The following is a 12,568-nucleotide window of genomic DNA, read 5'->3' on the forward strand; positions in this document are numbered from 1 at the left end:
CTGAGATAGATCTACAGAGACAGGAGACAGAGAGAACAAGTTAGACAGGGAAAGACACATCTCACCAGAGAATAAGGAGCCAGAAGATTAGAACATATTGCCAAAATGAGTGTCAGGTCATGTAGAGCAGTTCAGTCAGAAGCCGAGAAAAGCTTGATTGAATCAATCAGCTTGGAAGACTAAATTGTACTGAAATTAGAAGCTCCCAAGCCTATGTCTAGGAACAATTAGAACAGAAAAGGAAACATTCTGGGCTCACAACCTAAACCTGAATATTTGCACAGCTTGCATAGGGCTCTCATCTTTTCACTTCATCTTAGGAAATAAAAATGACATTGACACAAGATTATTTCTTATCTGTTGCCCCTGTTCCAAGAGATAGAAGTGCAAGCAGAGAAGGCTAGGAAAGGACAGGGATCTCACCACTCAGGGGTCAGGACTGTCATTTACCTTGCCATTATTTTTTTCTTCAGTAGCTGACATCACAAATCTAGAATGCTATTTCTTACTTAGCCTTCAATTTCTGCTATTATAACCTCTTGGAGTGATGGAGAACCCATTTGCCTGTTTTGTTCCTTGTATACATATTCTACAAAACACTGTATCCTAACAGCCAACCTACAAAAATTTCCACTGTCTCTAACTTCTTGAGTTTTCCTGAAGTTGTATAAGGAAATTCTATCTGGTTCTGGTACTTTATGAGAACCTCAAGGTTACATAGACATAGATGTTCACATTCATCTAAGGCAACTATAGGACAAATTTCAACTTAGTACCTTCTATTCAGCTGATCATTTATGCTTTTTTGGGTGTATATGGATCTTTCTATCATCTGTCTGTCTGTCTGTCTATCTGTCTGTATGTATGTCTGTCTACCTGTCTGTCTGTCTGTCTGTCTGTTTTCCTATCTGTCTGTCTCTATCTGTCTATATACCTGTCTATCCATAATCTATCTCTATCCATCTTTAAGCTACTTTTACTTTAATATAGTTAAAGGAAGAAATATAAGAAGATGTTTGTTTTTAGGTTAATCTAATCCTAGCTCTCACTCATTACACTCAAAATTACACAATGAATATTTTTCTCATCACATGAAATAATCACCAGTATTTCAAATTTATACTCTACCTTTGTGTTTTACCTTATACAAATAATATTTTTTTCAATATATCTGTCTCTTAAAATACAGGGACTCATAAAGACTTTGTCTTCTTCACTAGTATTTTATGGATTGTGTAGGTCTGCTTGGTATTTAGCAGGCACTCAATGACTATTTGTTTAATGGACCCAGGGTCTTGATGCCAGCTTTGACAAAAGGTCACTCTGATTAACACAGCTGTAGTTCTTCATGGACTAGGGTTAAGCTGTCAACCCTTGACCCATTCTAAAAAACTGAAATCTGCTGTGAACACAACATCCACTTTCCATTTTCTCATGGTGAAAATGTGAGCTTCGCGCTTCTATTGTGCTACAACTCAGGGCCTTTCTTCCATATAGTTTTTCTCTATTCCCTTTGTTGTCTATCTGTATATAGCCATTTCCTTGAGTTCCTTAATATATGGATCACATATTCCATGGTTGTCAAGGGTCTGTGGCTCTTTAGCTGGGTATGGTCCTTTCTTCTCTACTTATTTTTTTTTTTTTTTTTTGGAGATTTGCTACATTATTGCCAAAATCATAGTAATATTAAGAATCACCTGGATATTCTGTCAAGTAAAAAATACTGGGATATGATACATATTTTCTACCTCATAGCTTGTGTTTTAGAAAGCTATCATGTAATTTGTAGACTAGACACTAAAAAAGACATTTCACAGCACGTTGTACAATATGTGACTATTTCCTTCCACAGCATACACCTCAAAACAAACCTGTGAGGTTTTTTTTTTTTCAATATTTTTACTGATTCAAATATCCTATTTTCTGACACATAGTGGTAATCATTTCTGTAAGAAAGAAAGAAAAAGGAAAAGAAGAAAAGAATAGAGCTGGATGTTAGAAAGGAACCCACTTACACTCTAATTCTGGAGACAGTCTCTAGTCTTCAATTTGTGTGTAGAGATTAGTCAAGCAGGTACAAACCAAGCAATGCTAAAGATGGTAAGCTACCTATTACATGCACTGGGAAGAGGAAATAAAGAATTGCTCCACGAATTTCTAAAACAGTATACTGTTGATATCTGAGCTTCAGACTTTGAGTCTCTAGAATGGTAAGAGAATATATTTCTTTTGATTTGAATCATCAATATGTGGTATTTAGTTATGGTGGCAGTATGAAACTGACACAAATTCTAAGACCCAATCTCCCTTTCAATTTAGTTGCTATGGGAGATAATAAATAATTTTCTCATTTCTTTATTTTTTTCAAGAACCCGTTCCACTCCAGGACTTTGGCATAAACAGCTGAACCTGTTAAGGTGGGTGGATGAGGAAGTCTTTGGTCCAGTGAAGGCTGGATGCCCCAGTGTGGGGAAAATCGTGGGTGGGTGCATATCCTCATAGAAACAGGAGGAAAGGGGTTGGGATAGGGGGCTTCTGGGTAGAGTGGAAAGGGGATTACATCTGAAATGTAAATAAAGTATTCAATAAAAAGTAAATGTAAAAAAATAATAATTCATTAAATGCTTTACCCATCAAAACTTTTGCTATTTGGAAGCATATTAAGTATAATCAGTAAAAAGATAAACTGTCATGTATAGAATACTTTCTATTATCTCCCATTTTATTTAAAAATTTTTTTCTTCCACAAGTTGTTTAACTGGTATTATTTTGTTAGAACTCAAGTTGTGGATGCCTAGAGTACAGCATCATAAAAATAAAAATTTAAACAGCCAACCAAAAAAAAAAAAAAAATAGAAGCACCAAACCATCTTCTGTGGCTTGCTGTGAAGTCTTGAAATATCTTATTCTGTCAGTGTGATTTCATAGCAGGATGAAAAATGTCAAAAGTGAGGATGACAAATCAGTCTAGTGAGGAAAAATGACTCTCGGACAAGAGATGTCATTTGTCATGATTGTCATTTGACTGCACTCTCTCCTCTCTTCTCTCTCATATGAATGCAATTTTGCCATAAGTTTTGAATTATCTTTACTGCACAATGGTTTGATCATGAAAACTATCTTTTCATTTCAAGAGTTTTATAAAATAATAAGTTTCAACATGTGATCATATTATCTTTGTGCATTTCAGAATATTAAAGAAAAATCATTAGTGCCTAATTTGCCAAATATTACTATTAAAAAAAATAAGTGGCCACTTTTCCCAGACATAGGTAACATGGCTCAAAAAAAAATTTTTTTTTTTTTCAAAACTGACAGAGCTGTGCACAGCTCTCTGAACTACTGCATAATATGGATGGTAATTAAGCCACAGCTTCAAGGTTGCATGAGCACAAGACAATTCAGTCTAATGAATTATCGATTGGCTGCAGTCGAGGTAAAACAAGTTGACATTCATTTAGAGGTAGCAATGCGAATATACCACAATGCCACCAAAGAAATGAAGGGAACAAACAATGAGGCTGAATTTTAATCTTGCAAACACAATTAAGAATCTTATTTATAGCATGCTGATATCTCTTAAACTAAAGCTAATTGCCTACTTACTGCCCTGACACAAGATACCTAAATCAGCAGAAATTATATATCCTTAGCATAATGGCCAAAAGGAAACAAAACACTGTGCAGAAGTTTAGAGCTTCAATTAGACACAACACTACTCTCTTAGAAAACTGTGCTGATGAGAATGTCTGAAATTCAATTTCCCACTGGGTTGTTTTGCGCAATTAGGCTCATCTTTAGGGGCTCTGAAGAGTAACCTAGAAAAGCAGAACTCTACACACATTAAATAACTTTTGCTGAGGGTAGGTTTACTATGTCATAATGATTAACACCTGTATTCAAGGGAACATGATTTACTAAACCTGTATTAAAATGACTTTATTTTCCCAGAAGCAAATTTAATGGCTATTGCATTAGCCACCTCATTCAGGAAGACTAGAATTTCTCAAAATTAAGTTTCTCTTCAGAAACACACAGATCTCAAAGCCAGCTAGCATACTGCACAGTATATAGCCATTACAAGTATGAAAGCATTGTTTGAATCTAAAGTATAAACACTATTTAGACCTTAAAAAACTTTTTGCAATTTTAATAATGTATTCTAAGATTAGCAATTATTATTTTAAACACTAATCTTTAATGAGAAAATATCCTTTGAAATGTTATATTTCCCTGGCATCCACAACATCATCTGCCTTTGGTGACTGCACATAGGATGGATCCCCAGGTGGGGCAGTCTCCAGACACCCCCCCACACACACACACACACTTCAATCTCTGTTCCATACTTTGTCTCCATATTTGCTCCCATGAGTATTTTGTGACTCCTAAGAAGGACTAAAGCACCCACACTTTCGTCTTCCTTCTTCATGAGCTTCATGTGGTCTGTGAGTTGTATCTTGGGTACTGCGAGGTTTTGGGCTAATATCCACTTATCAGCGAGTGTATAGACTGATATAGCTGTCTCCTTAGTGGCTTTGCCAGAGCCTGACATATACAGAGGCAGATGCTCACAGGTAACCATTGAACTGATCAAGGAGTTCCCACAGAAGTTAACAACTAACCATTGAACTGATCAGGGAGTTAGAGAGAAGACTTACGTAATTGAAGGGGTTTGCAACCCCATAGAAAGAGCAATAATCCCAGCCAATGAGAGCTCCCAGGGTATACATCACCAGCCTGGAAGCACATAAGCAGGGACCCATGGTTCCAGCTGTATAGGTAGGGGAAGATGGCCTTGTTGGGCATAGGTGGGAGAGGAGGTCCTTGGTCCCATGAAGGCTGGATGCCCCAGTGTGAGGGAATTCAAAAGCAGAGAGGTAGGAGTGGGTGGGTAGGTGGTGGCACACCCTCATAGAAACAGGAGGAGGTGAGATGGAATAAGGGGTTCTGTGGGGGAAATAGGGAAAGGGGATAACATCTGAAATGTAAATAAATAAAATATCCGTGAAAAAAAGAAAAAAAAAGAAATGTCATATTTTATATTTAGCATTAGTCTATTGGTGGGTGTTGGAGACAATTGAAACTGTATTTTATTTGACAGTCACCTGTGTAGAAACCTTAAATTTATTCCAGGTTTGAACATTCTTGTCAACAATATTTTTATTTAATTTTAAATAAACTATCAGCAGTAATATGTTGCTCAGTATTCATCAGTGACTAATCACAAAAGTAGTGTCTGGGAAGTTTGTGTTCGGCAATGTGAGAATTAACTACCAATAAAATTGCTTACTTCAGAGGAGACAGGTTTTTTTTTGTTATTCAAAAAGGGTGCAAAAATGTGCTTATAACAAATGCTGCCAAACAAGGTCCTTCTAGTTGAGCCTTTAATGGTAGTTATTGTTCACAACATGCTTATGCTAATCAACAGATTCAGTTTCACTGAAATTACACAACATACAGAAGACCAATTTTCTTATGAAAAATACCCCAGATAAGAGAGTGCTAATGTGTCTAATTGTATTATAGACCTCGAGCAGATGGACACTTTCTTTAAAATACTAACAGCTGTTAGGATGCACACAAACTGCCCTATTTATGGTAGAAAAAAAAAAAAAGAGGACATTTCCTTAGCTGATTATTTTAATTTGATAATCAATTGATAGGACTCCAATTATGTGATTTATGTGCTTCAGTTTATCACTTCCCATTTTAATTTTGTTTTTCTTTTGAGTTATCTTTTAATCAATGAATTTGTTCATCATAAAGTACCTCCTTTGATAGCTATAATTTATATGCTTTTATTGATATTTGAATATAATATTAAAAATGTTGTCATGTCTATGACAATACGGAACAAACTGCTCCACACAGAGCCCAGAACTCATAGCTTCTCAATCAAAATATTATCTGTAAACTTGTCTCATATGGGAGGAAGTATTGAGGAAAGAATAAGAAACACGTGCAGTTGTTCTAATGACTCACTATGCATTGGTGTATAAGACACAGCAGTGTTCCAGAATAAATTTCTCAATTTATTTTAAATTTTAAAATGTTTCAGAAGAGCTAATCTTATATGTATTACTCAGTTTATTTCAGAAATGATTTTCCACACATACATGAGTAACAGTCTCTAATGGCAACTTGGTACTGTTAAGTAATTAAAATCTTACAGAATCACACAGTGTACTTGCATTAATAACAGTAGGCAATAAAAAGTGTTTTATAATGCACAGCTTTTTCTTAGAATTGGGAACACAGGAATCTGTTGTTCTTTTGTTTTATAAGTGATACAGCTCAGAAATATAGCCTATCACACTTGATTTTTTAAGATGTTCACATATCTTCATATCTTCATTTTCTTCTCTCCTATGTGCATATTCATAGGCTAGTATTAAAATCTCTGTTTTGAAATTTAAACATATTAAATGTGAGCTGGAAAAATAGTGATGATAAAAATTTAGGTTTTTTTCTTCTCTTTGACTTAGCACTGAAAGAACAGTGAGTCATATCTGTCATTTAATAGCTATATGAAAGAAAATTATAACAGCTTCCTGCAATGTAAAACTGAGGGAATGTCACAAAAGAGAAGGTAGAAAGAATGTAAGAGCCCAAAGATGAGGAGGAGAATTAAGAAATGTCAATTTCTGGATATACCAAGGCTGTTACATTGATTGATTCACAGAAGCTGAGAGTGTCTGGAAAAGACCTGCACAAGATCAAAACAGGCCAAAGCCTAGTACAAATTTGGGAGGAGCCCCAAGGCTTAATCCCTACTAGAAGAGTTACTGGTAATTCATTGTTGCTTTGGGTAGGAAAGTCGCTGCCCTATGGGGATATGGTTGCAAGTAGATTGCTCATGTCTTGGTAGATTGCTCATTCACATTTGGGTATTACTAGTCCTACTCAGGTTAATAAGAATAATATAAAAATGATTGTTGTGATAAAACACAATGACTAGGGTATGGATAAAAGAAAGTGTTTATAAACATATTGATCTTTAAAAGAATAAAAGACTATTCACAATTTAAATATAATTTTCATTATATAAAGAAGAAATCACTGCTCTCAAAGATCATATAATGCAGTGACAAAACAGGCAAAAATAGAGGAATATTAAAATATTCAATGTTGATTAAGTGCTAATGGTCATTTTCTGGCTTTTGCAACATATAAAATGAAGGCATGAATTTGTTGAGACTTTATATAATTTTATAACCAGGATCATTGTCATAGTCCTGCTGATACTTTATTAAGCGTTTAACAATTATAGTAAAAGACTGAAGGTAATCGAATTGTATTGCTGGGAAAACTGTATATGATAAAAAAAATAATGAGAATATCTCATTTTTATTTGGTTTTTATCCTCTCATTTTATATTGGTAACTGTTTAGGTGTTTTGTTTTCTCTATATTTCCAGATACTTTTCATTCATATAGAGATATAAATAACGTCTTCTAATTTTTCCCACACAAATAAGAATACGATTTTGCTTTATTATATCTTCCTTTTGTTTCATGTAACAATGCTATAATTCATCCAAGCTGAGACACCATCTGGTGAAAGATAGAATTTTATTTTACAATCTGGCAAGAATAAAAACACTACCACTTAAACTATAATACAATTTTCTTTATCATTTAGTGTTTATTTTAAAAAATAACAGATGTGTCTTTTTAGTTTAAATTGGTTGTTCTATAAGGTAGCTATTCTCTGCACATGCATTAAAAAGGAAAACCTAAGCAAATATACATTGATATGAACTATAATTTCATATTTAAAACCAAAGTCTTATAATTATAGTTCAAGCTAGAGTGCCTGTATCTGGTATATTTCTCCAAATACTTTACTGTTTTGTTGTTGTTGTTGTTTGTTTTGTTTTGTTTTTTACCTCAAATGATTAAGTGGTTTAGTTGTTCTTAAAATAAGACTTAAAAATTATAAAAAGTCATTGCCTGTTTCCTGCATCTACCAAAGCATAGCATATTTATCAGCTGACCCTAAATGACCAAGGCAAATTCTCATCTCAGCCCTCAAACTTATATGGCTGTCCCAGGGTTGCTGCTTCAAGGCAGTTGATGACCATTCCACATGGCTGAGATAGTGTTTTGTTATGTAGGCAACAAAATGATATCATAGTCATCTTTATAATCTAGACATCTGATATAAGAATAACTTTAAATTGATTTTTAAAAATGAATGAAACACAGTTCATCATGGAGATGTGCACATTTATGCAAACACATTCTGTCTCTCCATTTGGGAAGGTGGGATTGTATTATAGTTTTGTATATTTACTTGGTTAGGTAACCAGGACTCCTTTGCAACATTTTTTGTTTCCATCAATTCTTCTTTAGTTTACTTCTATCTTTTTTATATTATATTTGTACCATTCCATTCTTGCTTTGCCTACCTTTCAGTTCTTCCATGTAACCCTATTTCTCTCTTTAGAATCAATAGCCAATTTCTGTGCATGATTTATGAGTGTGAGTGTCTAAAGATATAATACAAATTGCTCTAATATTATGTCTTCCCCCCACACACCTTCAAACTTCTGTGCTTCAATGACAGTGAAGAAACTGTTTGCATGTTTCTATGTATGCCTACCAGCATATCTTCATATAAACACATTTATGTTTGATATTATTTTACACGATTTTCTCCCTTTGGGACTTGAATTCTGTGCATTAAAATTACATTCCCTATTACCACTAATATTTATTTTCATCTCTGATAATGAACAATCTGAAGGCTGTTTCTATGTCCTTGGGGTTGTCTAGTTTTGTATTCCTTAGTCAAATTTATTTATATTTTCCATTTTTGTGACAGGATCTATGCCTTAAATAAAGAAGATTTCTACTGTCACATATTATCTTAAAATTATATATATATTTTGCTGTCTACCCATTGGAAAGTTTCCTTCATTCAGGAAAGAATATCTCTAATATTCTAATCAGATTTTAGATGGTAAGTAAGTAGAAAGGGAGATAGACAAATAGATGATATAGAGAAATATACACAATAGATAGATGATAATATATTGTTGGAGAGAGGATTAATAATAAACAGAAATAAACTGAGATATGCTGAGTGTGAGAGAGACAGAGACAGATTTTCTTAATGATTCCTATCAGAAATCACATTTAAAGAACGTGTAGGAGGATGCATTTTTTCTAACTATCCTATAGTCTGATAATACTGTAATTTTAGCACAAGTCTGAGATATAACTATATCATATTCTTTTTTGCTTATATAAACAGAGACATAAAAAGATAATTAATTTTTCTCTGAGTGAATGTACAAAAGTCCTAGGATTGAATACCAATATTGAGCTTCTGAGTTTTCAGTTTATATAAAATTATCAAAATAGATACCTAGCTCAGGGCATGCAAAGTAAATAAATATATTTAACTAATTCAGTTACAGAATACTGCTCTAAGCTTCCTAAAAACACTAGGGTATGTTACTGCAATTAACTTTCATTTAAGATAGAAGTTACTTTAGATATTCTATCACTTTCCTAAAATAACTTCTGTATTTTAGCTATAGAACTGGTGGAACTGAAAATAAGATGTAGGATTAAGTTCTTTAAAAAGCATAAGTTCAGACATAAGTAGCATTTGTAAACAAAGAATTAGTGTGCTCATTTATGAACAGTAGAGGCTCAAGAATTAAATTAAGTTACTTGAAAACACTTAGATGGCTCTAAAGTGTCCCAAACACATTTGCCTGTTTAAGCATTTTCCCTCATTAATTTTGTAGGAACTTTCTGCCTGACTGACAATAATATAATATTTTATTGGTAGACAGGTAACTAACCACATTGCCTTTTTTGAAGAATGTCCCAATTCTTCTGCCTGTTCCATATACAATTCCTCATTGTTTCACTAAATATGTAAATAGATCCAGATTCTCAAAGTCTGAATCAAATGCAAAACTAATCCCAGAGAAGAAAAAAATGTACTAAAAGTCTTTCAATATTTTTGGCAAAAAACAAATCTATATTTAGACGGGCATGCAGAGGGGCATACAGGAGTGATTAATTCAGTTGGAAAACTGCTTGTTTTGCAAACATGAAGACCTACATTTGATATGATCACAGTACTGTGGATACAGAGATAAACAGATTCCTGGGACTCACTAGCTATCCATTCTAGCCTAATCCGTGAACTCTTGGATGGTGAAAGAAGAAGCTATCTCAAAAATAAAAATGTAGATGTTACTGGAGGAATAAAATTTAAGGTTATCTTCTAATCTCTACACTCTTGCTCTTATGCGACCACAGGCACACCCATGTGCACACAGAGACACACATGCACACACACATTTTATATATATATATATAAAATATATATATATTTTATATATATATAAATATATATAAATATATAATATATATATAATATATATATAATATATATATTATATATATATTATATATATATATATATATATTATGATGGAAGGTATGAATTACAAAATCTGACTAAAGAGAAACATAATTTTAGACAAATCTGAATTGCTCAGTATGAATAATTCATGTGAGATTCAGAGCTATTAAGCTAGGCAGGTATACTGAAATAGCCCTGACTATAGTTTGAAAAATTATTAGTATGCAAACAACAGTGACCTCCATGGGACAAGTGTAAATTGTAGGAAATCCTCTATTATAACTAACAAAAAGCAAATAAATCACATTCAAAATGAGAATGAAAATTGTATTTATCTCCCCACCTACCCTCTAATTACATCTCTAAAAGTACAAAAGACACCAAAGTGTTATTTTAAAAACTAAACACATAGGTAGGATGACCTTCGATATTTTTTACAACTGCATAGTTTCTTTCATCTTGTGTCTGACTAGTGGATAAGGGCTGGAATGATCCATGCTACTACTCAACTGGGTTTCCAGGGTAGATGACGACAATGGGATCCTGCAGGGTTGTCCACAACTTTAACGTTTAGAGACAGGCGTTAAGTAGAGGTATCTCAGGATAGAGAACAAAGTATGAGAACTAGTTTAACAATGACAATTCTGTACTTATTAAACTATCAGACAGGCAGTACATATAGTTTATTTTTAAGTACAACTGTGAAAATATAAGATTATGCTGAGTCCTGCTAAATTAAATGATTTCCCAAATCATGTCAGGACAAACAGTGATTTATTCACTTCCCAAATACGAGTCACTGCAGAGACTGAGAACCAGTTGAATATAGAGAAAGATGGTAGCTCCTGAAAACTACTAATTGAATGGCCAGATACTTGTTGTACACATGTACAAAATGACTTCCAGTCATTGGCAAAGTACCACAAATGAAGAAATGCAAATACTTTTGAACACTTTGCTAATTATTAGACATCAGGTCTGCAACCAAATTAAATCCTGCGATCTAAATAACCATAAAGGCAATTAGTTCAAATAAAAATTTTATAATGTTAAGAATTCATAAATTTGTCTTGAGTCTATCTTATAGTATGTTAAATGAATATATGAAATAATTATAGATTAACAAATCTGAATATAAAACTAAACTTAGAATATCTAATAGCTTCAGTGACTCTCTGTCATACTTCTATATATTTAGATGATAAAGCCAGATGAAACTTGTTCTAAAAGTATACATTAAGTACAAACAGTAACTTCAAAATAATCATACAATTATCACTACCAATCAAAAAATTTAAATACCATTTAAGGCCCCTTTGGTTAATTTTTTTAAATAGTGAAAAAAAATTGGTCTTGAAGAATATTGATTCTTTTTCAAAAATTTATCAGTGGTAAGTTCATTGTTACTGGACTGTGTGTATGTGGGGTGTGTGTGTGTGTGTGCATCTGTGTGTGTATTTGTGATATTTAGAAAAGTCTACAATTAAAAAATAGTCACAAAGTTGTATTTATTTACCCAAAATTGCGTTCAAGTATTGTGAATTTCACAGTCCCTCATGTCTCTGTTTTTTTAATGTCTTTTTTTCCCCTCAGCTAAGTTTAGACTTGTTGATTAAATTGATGTTAAATATGTTATCTATTTGCTCTTATCAGTACATATACACCTCTAAACTCTAAACTGGCCACATATGTCAAGAATAATTGAACTGTTAGGTTTCTATAGCTCAGATGCATAAACATTACTTCATCTGATTTGTAAAAATAAAACTACAAGCAAGACAAAAATAAAGATACTACAAGTCAATAAGGAAAGGTTAACTAGTCATTATATTTTGATAAATCCCAGTAAAAGATCAGTGGCTATTTGATCAGTGGATATTTGAATCAAAGATACTTTGGTCTTTCTTGCAGTTTATATGTTCTTGTTCACAGTAGGTGCATCTGAGAGAGCTCATAGAGAATGTCATTTGTGAGTCCTCACAAACACAGGGCTCACAGATGGTGACATTTAGCAAGACTCCAGGAGAAATCAGGTAGGAAATACTGAGCAGAATTATAAGAATACCTAAGAATACCCAGAAGGACTGCTCTGGAATTTCTTCATCCCATCATTTCCAACTTCCAGCTTAAATGAAACTGTAAGTACCTCTCTGGGGTTTGATAAATGTTACCTAAA

This window comes from Arvicanthis niloticus, chromosome 13 (assembly GCF_011762505.2).
Source record: "Arvicanthis niloticus isolate mArvNil1 chromosome 13, mArvNil1.pat.X, whole genome shotgun sequence".
Taxonomy (NCBI): Eukaryota; Metazoa; Chordata; class Mammalia; order Rodentia; family Muridae; genus Arvicanthis; species Arvicanthis niloticus.